Below are 15943 nucleotides of genomic sequence, written 5' to 3' on the forward strand. Positions count from 1 at the left end.
GCTTAAAAGCTATGGAAAAATTCTTGTGGCCTAATCTGTTTTTGAGAAATCGTAGTGAAATTTGTGTCTGTGAGGTCTTACACTCATGACTTTGAAAGAAACTGAATGGTGTTTTGTTTTTTTTTAATTTCTTTGGTTTTGTGATCGAAAAATAAACTTTTAAATTGCTACGGGGAAAAGCTCTGTTTATTTATAATTGCACCTGTTCTTGCATAATAGGAAATACGGTTTGAGCCATGCTTTCCTGGAATTGTTGTCTGACTGGTGCAGTTGTTCACTAAATCTGATACTCTTGTGCTGTCTTTCAAGGGATGTTTTATTTCTTCTACTATATTTATTTATTTAAAACCTCTGGCATGTTCTTCTTTACATTAGTATCCTACTTATGTTTCCTGATCTTCCTTTGTGGGTGTCCTTCATGCCTGGACAGTAACATCCCAAGTCCTCAAATTTTCATGCCTTTATAATACTGTCTTAACAGACAAAGGGATGTTATTGTTGGCTGACTTGAAGGTAATGAAAACAGTGCTGTGCTTTTTTGGTTATTTAGCCTCTTTAGAATATTTTGTTTACTTTCAATCATAAGATCTGTAAACCAACCACATCATTTTAAACATTTACAATAATATACCCTTGCCTAATGGCATTTCCTTCCCTCACCCAGGAGGTTTCAGTTTTGGAAGGTTTCAAGAAATATTAAATATAGTTCATGATGTATATTTCCATGACCAAATAAACTGAATTTAAATGTTCAACATTTCACTTTTAAATCTAGAAACTTTAATGCATTTACCTCTGTATGGGAGAACTGCCCATGTTTAGTCGAACTCTTATTTAATTCTGTTAGTAAGAACTCATCGAGTCATCTTGCAGAGAATTACTTCTAAGTCCTGGTGGATAGAAAGCTGGACACGAGCCAGGAATGTGCTCTTGCAGCCCAAAAAGCCCACTGTATCCTGGGCTGCATCCATGGAGGAGTGACCAGCAGAGAGATGGAGGTGACTGTATCTTTATCTGTATCTATGCAGTATCTGGAGTTACTACATCCAGACCTGGACTCTACCCCCCCACAACCCTGCTTCCCCAGGAAAGGCACAAGCAATTACAGTGGGTCCAGAGAAGGAGCACAAAGATAATCAGAGGGCTGGAGCACCCCTCCTATGAAGAAAGGTTGAGGGAGCTGGTCTTGTTTAGTCTGGAGAAGGGGAGGCTCTGAGGAAACCTCAGTGTGGCATTCCACTACTTGAGGGGAGCTTATAATTAGGAGGGAAACTTTTTTCAGGGGCAGATTTGTTGTGACTGGGGTTGTAACAAAGTCAAATTTATTAGTGTAGAACAAAAGCAGCATTACTTATTGGTCAGGCCTTTGGACTTCTTTGTCAGGGAGATGAACACTGTTCTTATATTGCACAACAGCTGCTAAGTGAAGTTTCTTGACATCTTTACTAGGCAAGCTTCTTGACATCTCTTAACGTAGCATGTAATGATCTTTATCTCCTTTAAAAGACAATTTGATGAAATTCTACTGATGAATAGGTTTACTATTTTTATTTAATGTTATATTAATATTAATAAAGGATAGTATTTTCTTCTCTTTAATTAAAAAATAAGTTGCATTATTCTTGACGTTTTCTTTGAAAATCTGTTTCGCTGTAAAGTAACACAATATTTAGCTTTTTGCACGTTTGTAGGTTTAGGGGGGAAAAGTATACACTGAACAATTAATTTAATCTCCATTAACTAGACAGTCAGATAGACCAAATGGAGGATAAATATGGAGGATAGTTAATAGGAGGAACATAGACTAAATAATTAATGTTAAGCAATGCAACATGCATTAATGCAATGCAATGCTTAATTTAGCGTTGAAAGACTGCATTTGCTACTACACTGAAAAAGCCAAAGTACTTTCTGTTTTGTAACCAAATTGCTATACTGTTGAATGAGAAGCACGTTCCCTGATGTGCTCCCTCAAACAGCATCCAGTTGGAGAACAGAGACACATGACAGTTAGAATTCCCCCCAAAAAACTTGGAAGTTGCAATAGTACTCTGGGAAAAAGCTAATAAGAACTATCATATTGCTTTAAAGTTTATGCCATACTTCATGTCCAAAGTTATTTGACTAACACCATCTGCCTATTATATATCCAGCCCATTAGAATTTCATGCTTATGATACCAACATTTATATGGATTTATTTACTGCTTAGAAAGAGTCCACAACACTATGTTGCTGTCAAAGAAATGAATTCTCTTCCTATTAGGGATAAGTGTGTGTATGGGAACTGTTGAGTCTTGGCCTGAACTCCTGATTGAACACTTGAGGCAAGGACTCTATCACCCATGGGAGCACAGGTGAAGGCAATTCAACTGTGTGACCAGAAGAGGTGGAGCCTGGCTGCACTTCTCCTTGACCCCATTTAAGGACTGACTGTCAACAGGGAAGGATCTCTTTCTGGAGATCCCTTCTTTTGGAGTTTCCTACTGTGAACCTAGGATGTGGGTGAGCGTTTCATTGTCTCTTTCCATCATGGTAATCTTTCTAACTATAAATCTGTAAAATACTATCCTAACCACACCACTTTTCTAACTGTACATTTGTTAATCGTGCAGTGTGCTTTACAGTATGAAATGTTAATTGGTAAAGTGAATCCAGTCTTAACAGCAAGGTATAGCTGAACAGTACCTCACAAGGCTAAATCACAAGTACATAAACTTTGCTTAATTTTATTTGCTCATTACTGTTCCATTGATCCTATCTGGTCAGGAGGGCAAATGGTCTCAAAAATGACAAAGTAAATGAGAAGCAGTGATTTTCATAGTCAAGGTGAAACTTAAGAGTTTTGTGATCTGCTATTATGGGCTCTACTATCCTATCTGGAGACAATATTGCTACAGAATATATTTCTAGAGAGGGGAAATACCTAAAAGGCATATCCCCTGTAAAAAAGGCATCTCCCCTGTAAGTGCTGGAGAACTTTGCCTGTGTAGATCTTTACCATTTAGCTATGATCTCTGGACAGCTGTTACCTGCTGGTCTACTAACCAGTGAGTCAGTGGTAGAATTCAAGGAAGTCTGGAGCTACTGTGGACTCTCAGTAAGTTCACTGTCCTCAGAAGAAAATTCTCTGATCTTTGATCACAGTAAGTGAATGGCTGTCACTCTGTGAAGCTGGCTAACAATGTAGTACAGAGAGTTTTTTGCTGGGTTTTGGCAAGGGTAGCCCAAACTCACTAGACCCACCGTCTTGAAACAGCTGCTAGCTTAGGCCTATCTTTATTTCTGGATTTTTATTTATTTTTTTATTTTTTAATTTTTTTGCTCTACTTTCTAAAAAGAAACCCTTTTTCTCCTTCATCTGAATTAGGTGCTGTCTAAAATCTTGACCTAGAATCCAGAGTGATTCACTGCAAAACAGTACTGTTCTCTATTGCAAAGTGTACTTAGCCCTCTCCTCCAGGGCTAAGTACAAGAGCTGTGAAGTTGAATTTCACATAGCTAGTAGTCATATGTAAAGAATTTCTGAACATATGGTGTCCTTTTTGTAGGTATGATGAGGCTTAAAAATCTTTGCTAAATAGCTCCAAACCTTAAACTATACCTGGGTAACATTTTCGCTAGAAAAAATATAAATATTCAGGAAAATTGAAAACCAAGTGCATTAAATTTCTTTAGCTTCCTAAGCTGAATCTCTCATTGGAACATAAGAACAAACTGATTCTTATAAGACTGTAAGTCTACATACCAGCGGGAAGAAGATTTTCAGAATGATGTCTTGGCTCAGGACAAATCTGCATCAATTTTTTCTTTTTCTAATATAAACACAAGTTGTACCTCAAACGTCTGTTGAGCGAGGAATTTGCTGTAACCTCAGGCAGGGAATTTTATCTTGGTTTACATAATGTTCAGAAGCTCTGCACTGAAGTGCCTTGAATAAGTATTGCAGCAGTTCCCATGTCTTTGAAATATTGTGGCTTTTCTTCATGAAGGAAGTAGACTGAAATTAGTAAGAAACTGCTGAGGGCAAAAACATATCTTCAAATTGTGTTACAGTTTTCTGAAACAAGCCCCCTCTCCCCTCCACTCCCTCCCACAGCCCTAAAAATGTTACAGCAATAATTCTTTTTAAATGGGAACATTTTCTTATAATCAGATTATTTTACTCCTTAGCACTTAAAGTTTAGTTGACCATATTGGGCTTTGTTTTCTCCTGATGCAACCAGGCTTTAATGTGATACTGTAGCTAGTGAAGTACAAAGTCCCCTGCATTGCACCCTGAATACATGCTGAAATGTTAAATTGTCATGTCTGAAGTGTGAGATGAAACATTGTGTTGAAGTGCTGTAGGTTTGAGGAGAAATGACACCATAAGACAAATTCAAGCAAGAATGTAGAAGTTATGCATTTCTTGAATTTGTGTGATATTTGTGTTATTTCAAAATGTGTGGCCATATCTTTAGGCAGCATCCCTTTATCAGGGCTATTGGATTCTAATTGAGTGTCTGGTTATTTGAAGAAGTGGGAGAAGAGAAAGAACAGCGCACAGAAAAAAGAGTTCTTGTATTACTGTTGGAAAACATTATATCACAATATGCCTTCAGCTCTTGCATTATCTGAGATGGTGGTTTTCCTGTTTGGTGGTTTTCGGATTTTAAAAACTTGTAATCTTGGAGAGAACTAAGAAAATTTGAAGAGTGATCAGTTTTGTCATGCTGATCTGAAGAGAACCAATGAAAGATGGAGCTGCAGGTATAAAATGAAATAAGGGTTCTATTTTCAGCAAATAGTGCTGAATTACAGGCATGATGTCATAAGCCAGTACCAGTTTCAGAATCTAACTATTCAGTATCACATCACAGATCATTTGTAGTGTTTACTATAGCATTCAAAGCAACAGAGTAGGCATTTTTTTTTTTTGCCTTGTCATCATTATGTAGATGTGCTTTTTAACAGCTGAGGAAAGCCAAGTCATTAGAGTTCAAGATGTCATAGGCTTCAATTAAAAAAAAAAAAAAAAAAAAAAAAAATCCTATTCTCTTTATTCTTCAGGAAAGACTATTCTTTTAAGTTATAAACAGATTTGAAATTGTATTTTCTCATCTAATGAGAAAATTATAGTAAAATACATTTCATTGACTTGAGGTGTACTGGCTTTTCTTAGATTGTCTTAGAATTAAGTCCTTGGAGAGAATCCAATCTTTCTTAACATGAATACTCTGGAAATAATACCTGTTTCTTCCTTATACATTTAGCTTTTAAATTGTGATGTATTTTCTGTGTGTAAAGTAAATTATAAATGTTCTTTTGTAGGGATATTTCTGAATAGATTGTCCTTAGATCTTTTATGAATGTCAAAAGATTCACTGGCTTTTCTATACAACATTACTTGAACAAGAGACTTTTAACAAGCTGAATTCAGACTGAGTCTTCAGAGTATTCATGGCATTACACAATTGCCAGGAATTTCCAAGATCTTTTTACTTTGCAACTTCAACTAATATGCAAAAACAGTGTAGAATTCACAAAAAACATAAATTAATTTTACTATTGAATAAAGTTGCATTACTTTAGAGTATTAGTAGTTAGAAGTTAGCCAGGCATCAACTACGTGCTGTTCTCATGCAGTCCAGTCGCTCCTGTGATTAAAATATATCAGATAAAATAAATGCAGTCGTGAAAAAGGTGGAGAGAAATATTATTGTATAAAAGCCAGACATAAGACAAAGAGTTGTCAGAGCACGCAAAAGCATCCTGATTCCTGTCTGCTTGGCACAAGTCATAGCGAAGGTGGGAGAAGCCTAATGGTGTGATGTAGTGCCATAGAGATGGCAGTCAGAGCTGTGGGTAGATAAAAAAATGAAGGGGGAAATGAAACAAGGGGAATCAGCTGTGCTAGGAGGAAGATTGTCTGAGTGTTGCAACGAGCTGTAGATATCAGACGCAGGGTGGGGTGTCTGATGTCAAACATGAAAGTGAGGCTTGAAAGAATGATCAAGGGAGAAATGCATTTCTGATCACTGCTGATCTGTGATCAGATCAGTGCTGTAATCAGATGTCTGTACGAGAAGACAGAGTGAAGTCTGGACTTCTCACATTTTATAGGTCACTACAGCTTATTTCAAAGGGCTGGAGAAGACTAATAAAATGTGTTGGTGCTGTTTTTGTGCTAGTGGCTGGAGCAGATGGAAGATGTGTTGTGCTTTGGAGATAAGAGATAAAGGAAAGAACAAATAGCTTCTGTGAAATGAGATATTTTATGTTCTTGCATCTGGTCCTATGCTGATGCATTGTATCATGAACAATTTTGCCAAAAAAAAAACCCAGTTCCAATTGTAACTTGAGTTTCCATGTAAAAGTGCTGGTTTCTGAGTCTGCCAGAATGTCTCAGATTAAAGATGTAATTTCGGTCAAATCCAAAAATGGTATGCCTGAGAATAGTAATGAGAAAGTTGAGAGAGTTAGCTCTACTATTAAACTCCTGGCTTGAATCCAGCATTGTGAAAAATGAAATCCAACTTTATTTTATAAGAAGTACTTTGACAAGTGATATAATCACCTACTCAAGGATGGGATTTCCTTGCTTTCTGTTTCAGGAAACAGCAATCTCAGATTTGTGCAATGCAGCATGGAAATGCTTCTTTCACTGTTTTTGCACAAAATGTAGAATTAAGCAACAATTCCAACAGAAATAAACAGGACAAAGAAATGTGAGAAGCCTATTATTATTTGAAAGATAGGAAGTAGCCTACCAGCTTCTCTAACTCTTTTTGAAAGAAGTACCTTGTAGACATGTATATTAAATAATAATTAGATGAAGAAATCACTAAAAAATGAGTTTTCAATAACTTTGTTAAGTAGCAGAAAATTTCAGTATTAGAATCTGTCTGGCTTTGCCTGATTTTCCTGCTTAATCTATCTGCAAATTTAAATAAGAGTCTGCCAGTTACTAACATTTTCACGTGTTCAGTCATCATGATGTAGCTTTTATTTTGCAATACAACATTGAAATATGTAGTTTAAAAAATAAAAAGCAAGCTCTGAAAATTTCCTTGCTCCACTCTTGTTGTCCAAGGTGACAGGATAGTCATGATGAGACCTGCTGATACCTGAAAACTCATTTTCGTTTTTATGTGTGCATTAGGCTTCTGGGGAAAACATAAAAGATGTGATGATCCTAAATGAATCTGACACCAATTTCTGATGGTGCAGATAGCAATTCTTCTCATTATTATACCCTTATATGCCTATAATGCCCCTGAGGAATGTCAACAACAAAATTTTTAGAATATTCTGGGAAAGAAACACTGTCTTTTGAGCAGTTAAGATTGTAGAAAATGTTCCTGCAAAGCAAATGTTTCTAGCAATCTTCAAAAGGGTTTGTGAATGTGCTAGAAATCTCCACTGTTTGTTATGAAGTACAAGGTGTAGCATTTCCATTCCATTACTTAGCCTTTGCCTACCCCTTCATCCTGAACAATCTTTATTCTCTCTTAGTCTCTTTATACTCTCTTAGTCAGTGAGATGTCCTTATGTTTTGAGGGGAATATCTTAAACCACATTTACTAGAAGTGATTTTATATTTCCTTACTGAACTGTTACAATGCTGAATGTCTTCCAAACATCACTTTTTTTTTTTTTTTTTTTTTTTTTTTTGAAGCAAATAAAACCTTTGCAGCCAGATACTGTCATGAGGATTAAAGAGAAAAGTTTTACAGGTTGGCCATCAAATATATGTTGATGAACTATTTTGAAAATAAGGGATTCAGATTTCTTTGCAGTATCAAGATTTGTCATACAAGGAAGTACAGAGTAGAAGACAGTTTAACGAGCTTCTGCTAGTAATGACAATGGGAGTCAAGTAAGTCTACTGAAAAGTTAGATCATTGTATCATTGTTTCACCACTGGAGTACAAAACACAGTTCAGTGGTCTCATGACCATTCAAGACAAGTGAGGAAGTATATGGTTAGAAAATACTGCAACCCCTCCCATCCCTAGCTTTATACCATTTTTAATTCTGAAAAGACCTTACTTTTAGCTCTACTTACATATTTTATCTTACTGTTGTTTTAAGTTTGCTGCAAACAGTAAGGGAGCTCAAACTAATTTTTAATGAAAATAAGAGAAACTTTAAGGAAAAAATTAGCAAGAAATTTGGTAAGAATAAATGAGAAGACAAAATATCTTGTCAGAAAAATTCAATTCCTTTGTAATCATGCCTAGTTATTAATTTGCATAATATCAAAATATATGAAGGAAAAAGAGGATTGTCTACGTACATGACTGAGTCCCTTTAATGACTTGTTTTGTCTATAACCCATGTAGCAGCAACAGAGACTTGGTAATTCCCAAGTGTTGAGGGGAAAGGATGTATTGGAAAGAGGTGAATTTTCCTATTTATATTTTATAATCAGTGTTGGACATCCAGTGGATGGATCATTATAAAGATCTTTAACCTGGATTATCACATACCACAGGACTTTATGCTTTTATGTATCTCAAAATTCCTTTCAAGTCAGTTCTGAATCTGTTCAGGAGAATACATAAAGATATTGCAGTTTAAAATCTGGTGTGCTATGTGGAAATCTGCCATTCATCGCCCATGCAAGCTAGGAATCATGGCAAGATATTGATGCCTCATTCAATGTTTAGCATATTTAACTCAATTCTGGAAATAACTAGACTATGTACCGATACAGAAGGTGATAGAAATATTTTGTTTTATATAAGGAAAAGCATTTGACATACTTGTAAGTCTCAGATATATTTTTGCAGTCTCAGTGGGGATTTATCTTTCATTGGGGTAAATAATCATTTAATTGACCTCTTATTCCAACTTTATTCTCTGTAAGGCCATAGAAAACTTTCTATTGATGAATATTTTCTAGACTGATTTTTTTTTTTTTTCCATTCTTGCATGCTGTTCCTTTCTTGCCTTGGACAAGTGTGGACCCAATAGTATAAATAGCACTACTGATATATATGTAACATTCCAGTAAAAATTTTTGTCCAAGATCAAAAACCAGATGTGGATAGTAGCATAAATTTCTCATTATAAAAAAAACTGATGGGTTCCTATAAAGAAAGAGTAAATCCCTTCACTGTGAAAAATAAGATGCAAAGTTGTACTCTGCATGCTAATCCTTACTTTACTCGGCATGTGAGGAATGTCTCCATGCTTTTTCCAGTACATATGGGGTGATTTGGATAAAGGCCATCTGCCCTTTTTATGCCCTGTGGCATAAAAAGAAAAATAAAGACGACTGCTGCACTCAACAATACACACAACTAAAAGAATTTGAGCTCCTTGAGATCTACTTGGAAATGTGATTGTAAGGAAATTGGATTACTTTGCAGTTATTAACCATTGCAGAGAAAAAGCAAGGGAGAACATATGATCAAAATACAGATTGATAAGATTACTGTAGAACTCAGAAGTTGGAAAATACGTTTTTATTTAACTTTTTATTTAGTTATTTAATTAGTTCTCTGTGTATTGCATTTTGTAAAAATGCTCACTGTATTTGTTTATGAGGTGGTTCAGACCTATTGTGTGCAACTAAGCATTGTGGATGGATGCTCCCTCAATGGAGTAGACAGCACTGTTTCATTGCGAGTCTGCACCTCTTAGCTCTTCCTTTAGGTTTGTGATATCTTGGCTGCTTTCTTCTGTGGCATACATAATGTGAAGTGTATCAGAAGACTGGCTGTGTTGTCCTCAAAAAAAGGGCTCCTGTACTTGAAAGTGTACAGAAATCATAATTTTTCTCATAGCTTTAATGGACCTTGTATTCTAAAAGAGATTAAAAAGACTGCCCTGATTCAGTCAATACTTTGCATTGGGATGGTGTCTCAATCATTCTTTCTATACCACTACACCTCTTTCTGTTTTTCATTGAATTTATACTGCAAAGACGTAATAGACTTGGATGCTCTGACTATGATTGTACTAGTAAAACAAACATGCCAGGGTGCTCACTGTTGCAGAAGGCAGATGGTATGTATCAGACCACATCTACACTAGTAAATTTTCAAGTGTGTGCTTGTAACAACAAAAGGTTGCTAGCAGAGTTCATGGAAGGGAATAAGTATTTGTGCCTAATCACCTATTTGTCTGGCTGTCATATATGCCTTTTACCTTTACAGAATTGTAGAATCATGTGAATTGGAAGGGATCCTTAAAGATAATTTTATTCCACTGCCCTTGGAATGATCAAAGACATTCACTGCTAGATTAGGTTGCTCAGAGCCCCTTCTAGTCTGTTCTTGAATGTCTCCAAGGATGGGGCATCCACCCTCTCTCCAGGCAACCTTTTCTAATGCCTCATTGTAAAACAGTTCTTCCTTACAGACAGTATAAAACTACTCTCTTTTCATTTGAAACCATTTCCCCTTGTTCTGTCACAGCAGACCCTGTTATAGCCTGTCCTTTAGGTAATGAGATAACATAGGAAAATTCTACATGAAATTACTGGATTTCTCAAAGTGATTGTAATAAGAAGGTAGACTGGATTTTTTCACTGACAGCCCTAACAAAGAAGCTGAGGAAAGAAAAAGCAATTTTCCTAGATTTAAATGGGAACTGTCAGTCTGCAAAGATCTTGGACACTGTAGAGACACATTACTTGTAATTAAGAATACAAAGAAACAGCGTAACAACACAATTCTTTCACTGTAGCTGGGTTCATATTCATCTAGTCAGAGAGTGAGGACAAAAAAACTGATTGTTGGTAAACTTCCCTCTTTATTTAATGATGAATATTTAGTGCTTGTAGATAGGAAGACGTGATGATATATCCACCACACACATTTTTTTCTTTTTGTTTTGCATGTCCAACTGTGTAATCTTAAAGTAAATTAAAGCAATTCCAAATCTTTCCATTTTCGTTTTAGAAGATAATATTCACGTCCTTTCAAGGCTTGGGGGATAAGGCATACATAGAAAATACATCAAAGTGGATTTGAAACCGTATTAAAGGGTGAGAAAGAGTAGTGCCTAGAAGGTATTGTCTCCTGCAAAAGGATATATTGCTGTGGCCACAAGCAGCTGACATTCTGAAACGGTGCTAAGCTTTGTGGGCTATTCAGTTTCCTATTAAGTGGTTTCATGACAGGTTAAAACATGAAAAATTACTTCTGGTATACTTCTAGTCATAGTGTTGTAGCTAATCTTGTGATGATAATGTTACAGGAGTATCTCAGTACTCCAGTTAACATGATCCAATAACATATAGATTGTATAGGTTAAGCATGCATGTTCACCCCAGTCAGCCTCTGGGTAAGTGCTTTGAGAGATTCCAGTAGCACTCATTGACAAAGTGCTGGGGAGGTCATTAAAAAATGTGGTATGTGTGAAAATAGCAGAGAGTTTTTAATCTAACCTTAGCACAAAAGCTTGAGTTAGAGAGGAGTCTAAAATGCTTGCAGACACAAAATGTTGAGGAGAGAGGCAGGCCTTGGGAGCAAATAGGTACCTTCTGTCTTCAAAGAGAAGCAGCTGGCACAGTCACCTTGGCTGGTGAAATGGATTATTCAGACATCCTTATGACAGAGTCAGGTAATATCACTGTATATTAATTAATTACATTTTTAACAGGTAAAGTGCCATGCAAAGCTATTTTTTCAGAGTCTAAATTTCTGATATAAAGAAATGAACAAGCAAATGGCATCTACTGGATTATTTTGCAGTTAAGAAATCTCAAGTTTAAAGGCAATATTAGCTTATTTATTTTTGTTTGATGTGATACACTTGAATTCAACAGTCAGTTTTTCTGATAAGGATGTTTATCTTGATTTTGTTTTAGTCTGTTGGAAATTTGGTGATATTGATCATAAAAAGTTTTGAAGTACAGGTATCAGTGGTATAGTTTATAAATAACTGCAGTGGAATTTGGGTGGCAGATTGCTCAGTTTTCTATCCACTCAGTTATTTGAATGTCTTTCTCTTAAATAGGTGCTAAATTAATTGAATGTTACTAGTTTGACATGAAAATTCTCTTGCAATATCCAGTTCTGCCTCAAAAATATATTCTTTAAAATTATGAATTAGATATGAATGATAATAACAATGTAGATTTTTTTAAACTGTCTTTTTTTTCTTTCTCTAAAAGAAAAATAATAAACAATGCCCCAAATAGTGTATTAATTTTATCTGAGACTTCCCTTATCCCTTCTTTTAGCACTTTGTGTTTGATGTTACAGACCAAGGACAGTTTCAGGAAGGTTGATTTGATGTTTTCAGTTAGTTTGTTTTTATCAAAATATTACTGTGCCATAATGTTGTCTAAATGCTCGGGGCTACAAAGTGTCAAATGTTCTGCTCCTCCACATTTTGAACTCCAAATAAAACCAGTTAAAAACCCATGGGCATGCCACAGGTGAGCTTTGTGAACTCATGGCCTGAGCATGAGTAGGACAAAGGTTTTGAGTCAAACCTGCTGGAAGTGACAAGGTCTGCCCTGAGATCCAAAAAACGCGAAATGGAATTCATAGGTGACAGTGCTGGTACTCCATAAATGTGTGTATGCTTTCAGAGATGTTCTTGATCTGCGCTGTTAGCTTTTTTTTTTTTTTTTTTTTTTTTTTTTGGTCGGAAAGATCAGAGAAAATGACTGTACAGTAGCTATGGCTTCACCAACTGAAGATAATACCTCCTGATTTTACATACTGAACTATATAGTAGCTGCAAAAAGGGCTTATAGAAAAAAACGTCACAGGAGGTTTGAGAAAGCATTGAGAGAACACTGTGAAAGAGCATAAAATATGAAGCACTGACCTAGTATCTGCAAAGCTGAGATTTGTCATCTCTGTCAGAGAGACAAATGAAACTGTTATTGTGGAATCAGGTCTCACTTTTTCTCTGGCTTTTCTCAAGAATTTCTACTTGACAAAAATGATATGACCACTACTGTGAAAACCAGTAGATACTCCAAACAGATATAATGAAAAGAGTTATTCTGCCTGTCAGCTTGCATACACAGCTGGGGCCTTCACTCATTATGTGCCTTTCATAGTTTAAATCTGTAACAGCTATCGGAACTAGTGTCAAATATGGTGTCAGCAGAGATTTTTGTCTAGGAGCTAATGAGCTATAGTCCTTTAAACAATGTTAGCTGATACAAATATGTTCATAATCACTGGCTAAATCTTTACAAGGAGGGTATCATGACATGTCACTCTTGTCATGCTGTTAAGTGAAAGTCATATGTTTTAATACAACTGAGTTCTGGGATGTTTACCAATATAAGCACCATACTTTGGATTTGATCTCTTTTGCACAACTGTATGTGAGGCCTTGGTTATTTTGCAGCATACCGCTATGTGTATTCTGAAAGTTTGCTGAGCTGTTTTAAATTCCTTAGCATAAAGAGCATGCAGCTGTGCATAGTCCTACATCTGTGATATCCCATCAGGGCAAAGGCATTCCTGAATGCCATATTCTGCATGTAGTACTTCACAACAAAATGATTAAAAAAAAAAAAAAGAAAAAAGAAAAAAATTGAAGATCATTTTCTATCTCTAATAATAAAGTTCAAAATATGCCAGCAAAAAGAAAAAAAAAAATAAATAAATTGAAGAGAGGGTGGAGGACTACTCTTTAAATAGGCATGAAAAGATTTTTCAATAATTCTTAAAACTGTTCCAAAAGGCACTTATTATATTCCCTTTTCTAACCCCTGACTAACCTCCCAAGTGCATATATACACAAGAGATAATCTGGCTAATCTACACCTGTCATTCTGTTGTAGCCATACTTTGTATATTGTAATGAAGTAAATAATTACCCAGTATCTGTACCCTGCACTGTTTCTGTACTTATAAAACAGACATAATTCCCAGTTATATAGTCCTTGTATTTCTCCCTGGCTTCAGCTCAAGACAAAATTATTATTATGTGTGCATTTGGGTGGAGGGAGTCATTTTAAAGTGTTAATAGCATGAAGTAACATGAGAACTGTGTGAAACTCAGAATGCATGAAATATGTGTCATGGGGTGTGGCATGTAGGCATATGGAAATGTTTAAGGTATTAAATTCTACTATAATACTGTTGGAGGATTATGCAGACAGAAGCCCAAATTTGGTGTTTCCTTTTATATATTGATTTCTGGGGGTTGCCTTTAGCATATGGTATCCCATATGTGCCTGAGCATTGTTATGGGGGAAATCTTGTTGAGACAGGCCAGTATGATGTAGGAAAACAAGATACTAGTTGAAGCTCAGGAGTTGAGAGAGTCCTGGTGATCCAGCTTGCCACCTAACTACATATGTAATGAGACCAGTTATCTCTCATACAGAAAATATAATGGGAGATCTAGATAAAGCCTGGTATTTTAACAGTGATCATGAGACTATATGTGCTCAGGTGGTACAATCTGCCAACGTAAAAACTCAAGGTAACTCTTTGAGTATCTTGTTGGACTAGGTCTTGCAATTACAGCTATGGGGTCTCTGATAGATAGATTAGACTCTCACTTTTAATGTGAAGTGGAAGCATTCAAGGCCAGAATGGATGAGGCCTTAGACAACGGTATCTAGTGTGTTGTAATCCTGCCCATGGAAAGCTGTTGGAAATAAACGATCTTTAAGGAACTTTCCATCCCAAGCCATTCTATGATTCTATGGATTCTATGATTTTGCTGTGGTGTCCAAGAATAAAAACCCTTTGATCAAATATGAAAATTTCTCATACTGTTGAAGATTTTTAAAAAATAAAAAAAATAAAAAAATCAGTCAAATCCTATAGATAAGCTATAATAAAGCCTCATTCTGAAGCTTCTGTAATCTTCATGAGTTGATGCTTCATATAACCTTTGGATAAACAGAACTGAAGTCTGGAATTGCAATGTTGCTATTTTTTCCAAACTAGGAATGTTTAATTTTGAAAAGCTCTTGCTCTTTTATTTTCTACGTGTTCTACAGATTTCTTGCTGGGATAATAGGCTCTCTGAAAACTCCAGAACTGAAAAGTGCCCAGTTCTTTTTCCTTTGAGAATAAGCTTTGTTGGATAAAACATGTATTGTGTGACTCATGAGAATCTTTCTGATTGGATAATGAAAGAATGTGATTTTCAATCAAGGGACTGTGTTTTTTAAATATTATATGTGGTGGTTGTTTTTTTTTTTTTTTTTTTCTGTGATTTAAAAACATTTTTTACACCTAATATGATCAGTAGTGAAGGCTGGTGACAAATAGGAACTATTAGGTGTGACTAACAGTTCTCCATTGCTACTTTTTTAGGCCACAGCCAGCATAATTTGTATATTTTTTAATATTGTGTTTCTGTATCCATACTGTTATTGAAGTCAATGGCCTCAGACTATTAGCAAAATATTCTTGGAGCAAGGCTAAGGGTCTAAATTGAGCATACTATAGTTTTGTGGTAGCAAGATTATTGTGTGGATAGTGTGAAAACATACTGAGACATATTCATGCACTTAAAATGAGTTTTAAGTGGAACTGAGCCATGGTACCTATGTAGATGCCACAGCCATCACAGATTGCTTCAAAGCAGTCTAACGAAACAAAATGTTCTCATCTGTTTTTTTTTAGTCTGAGACTAAGTCATCTGACTCTTCATAAATGAACTCCATTTAAGATATTTTATAATTGTGATTTTTCAAGTTGTTCTAGGTAGTATATTAGAAAATTTTATGACTCTTTTAATTGGAGTCTGTTTTGTAATGTCTTGTAAATCAATATTATATTAAATCTGGAGGAAACCAGGTTCCTTGGCTAGTATCAGAAGTTGGAGCCCTGTTTCTCAGGGTTAATAATTCAAAAAGCTTTCAAAATGGATTTCAGCAGCATAAAGGGAAAACAACTATTGAGCTATAACAAACATAAAATATAGGAATATTGATTCCTCAGGCTTTAAGCCTCAGTGGGCCAACAAAGCAATTTCTTTTTATGCCTTTTATTTAAAAATAAATGTTTTATCAA

The 15943-nt window shown here is 35.6% G+C and overlaps 1 long non-coding RNA gene across 2 annotated transcripts in view; it reads left to right on the top strand.

Annotated features, from left to right (window-relative positions):
- The first annotated feature begins 2466 nt into the window (after nucleotides 1-2466).
- LOC125695942 (uncharacterized) overlaps nucleotides 2467-15943 on the top strand; it is a 28844-nt gene continuing 15367 nt past the window's right edge. For both annotated transcript variants that reach the window (XR_007378115.1, XR_007378114.1), the window contains exon 1: nucleotides 2467-2504. This is a non-coding gene — a long non-coding RNA (uncharacterized LOC125695942). The remainder of the gene's footprint in view (nucleotides 2505-15943) is intronic.

Source organism: Lagopus muta, chromosome 7 (genome assembly GCF_023343835.1).
Source record: "Lagopus muta isolate bLagMut1 chromosome 7, bLagMut1 primary, whole genome shotgun sequence".
Taxonomy (NCBI): Eukaryota; Metazoa; Chordata; class Aves; order Galliformes; family Phasianidae; genus Lagopus; species Lagopus muta.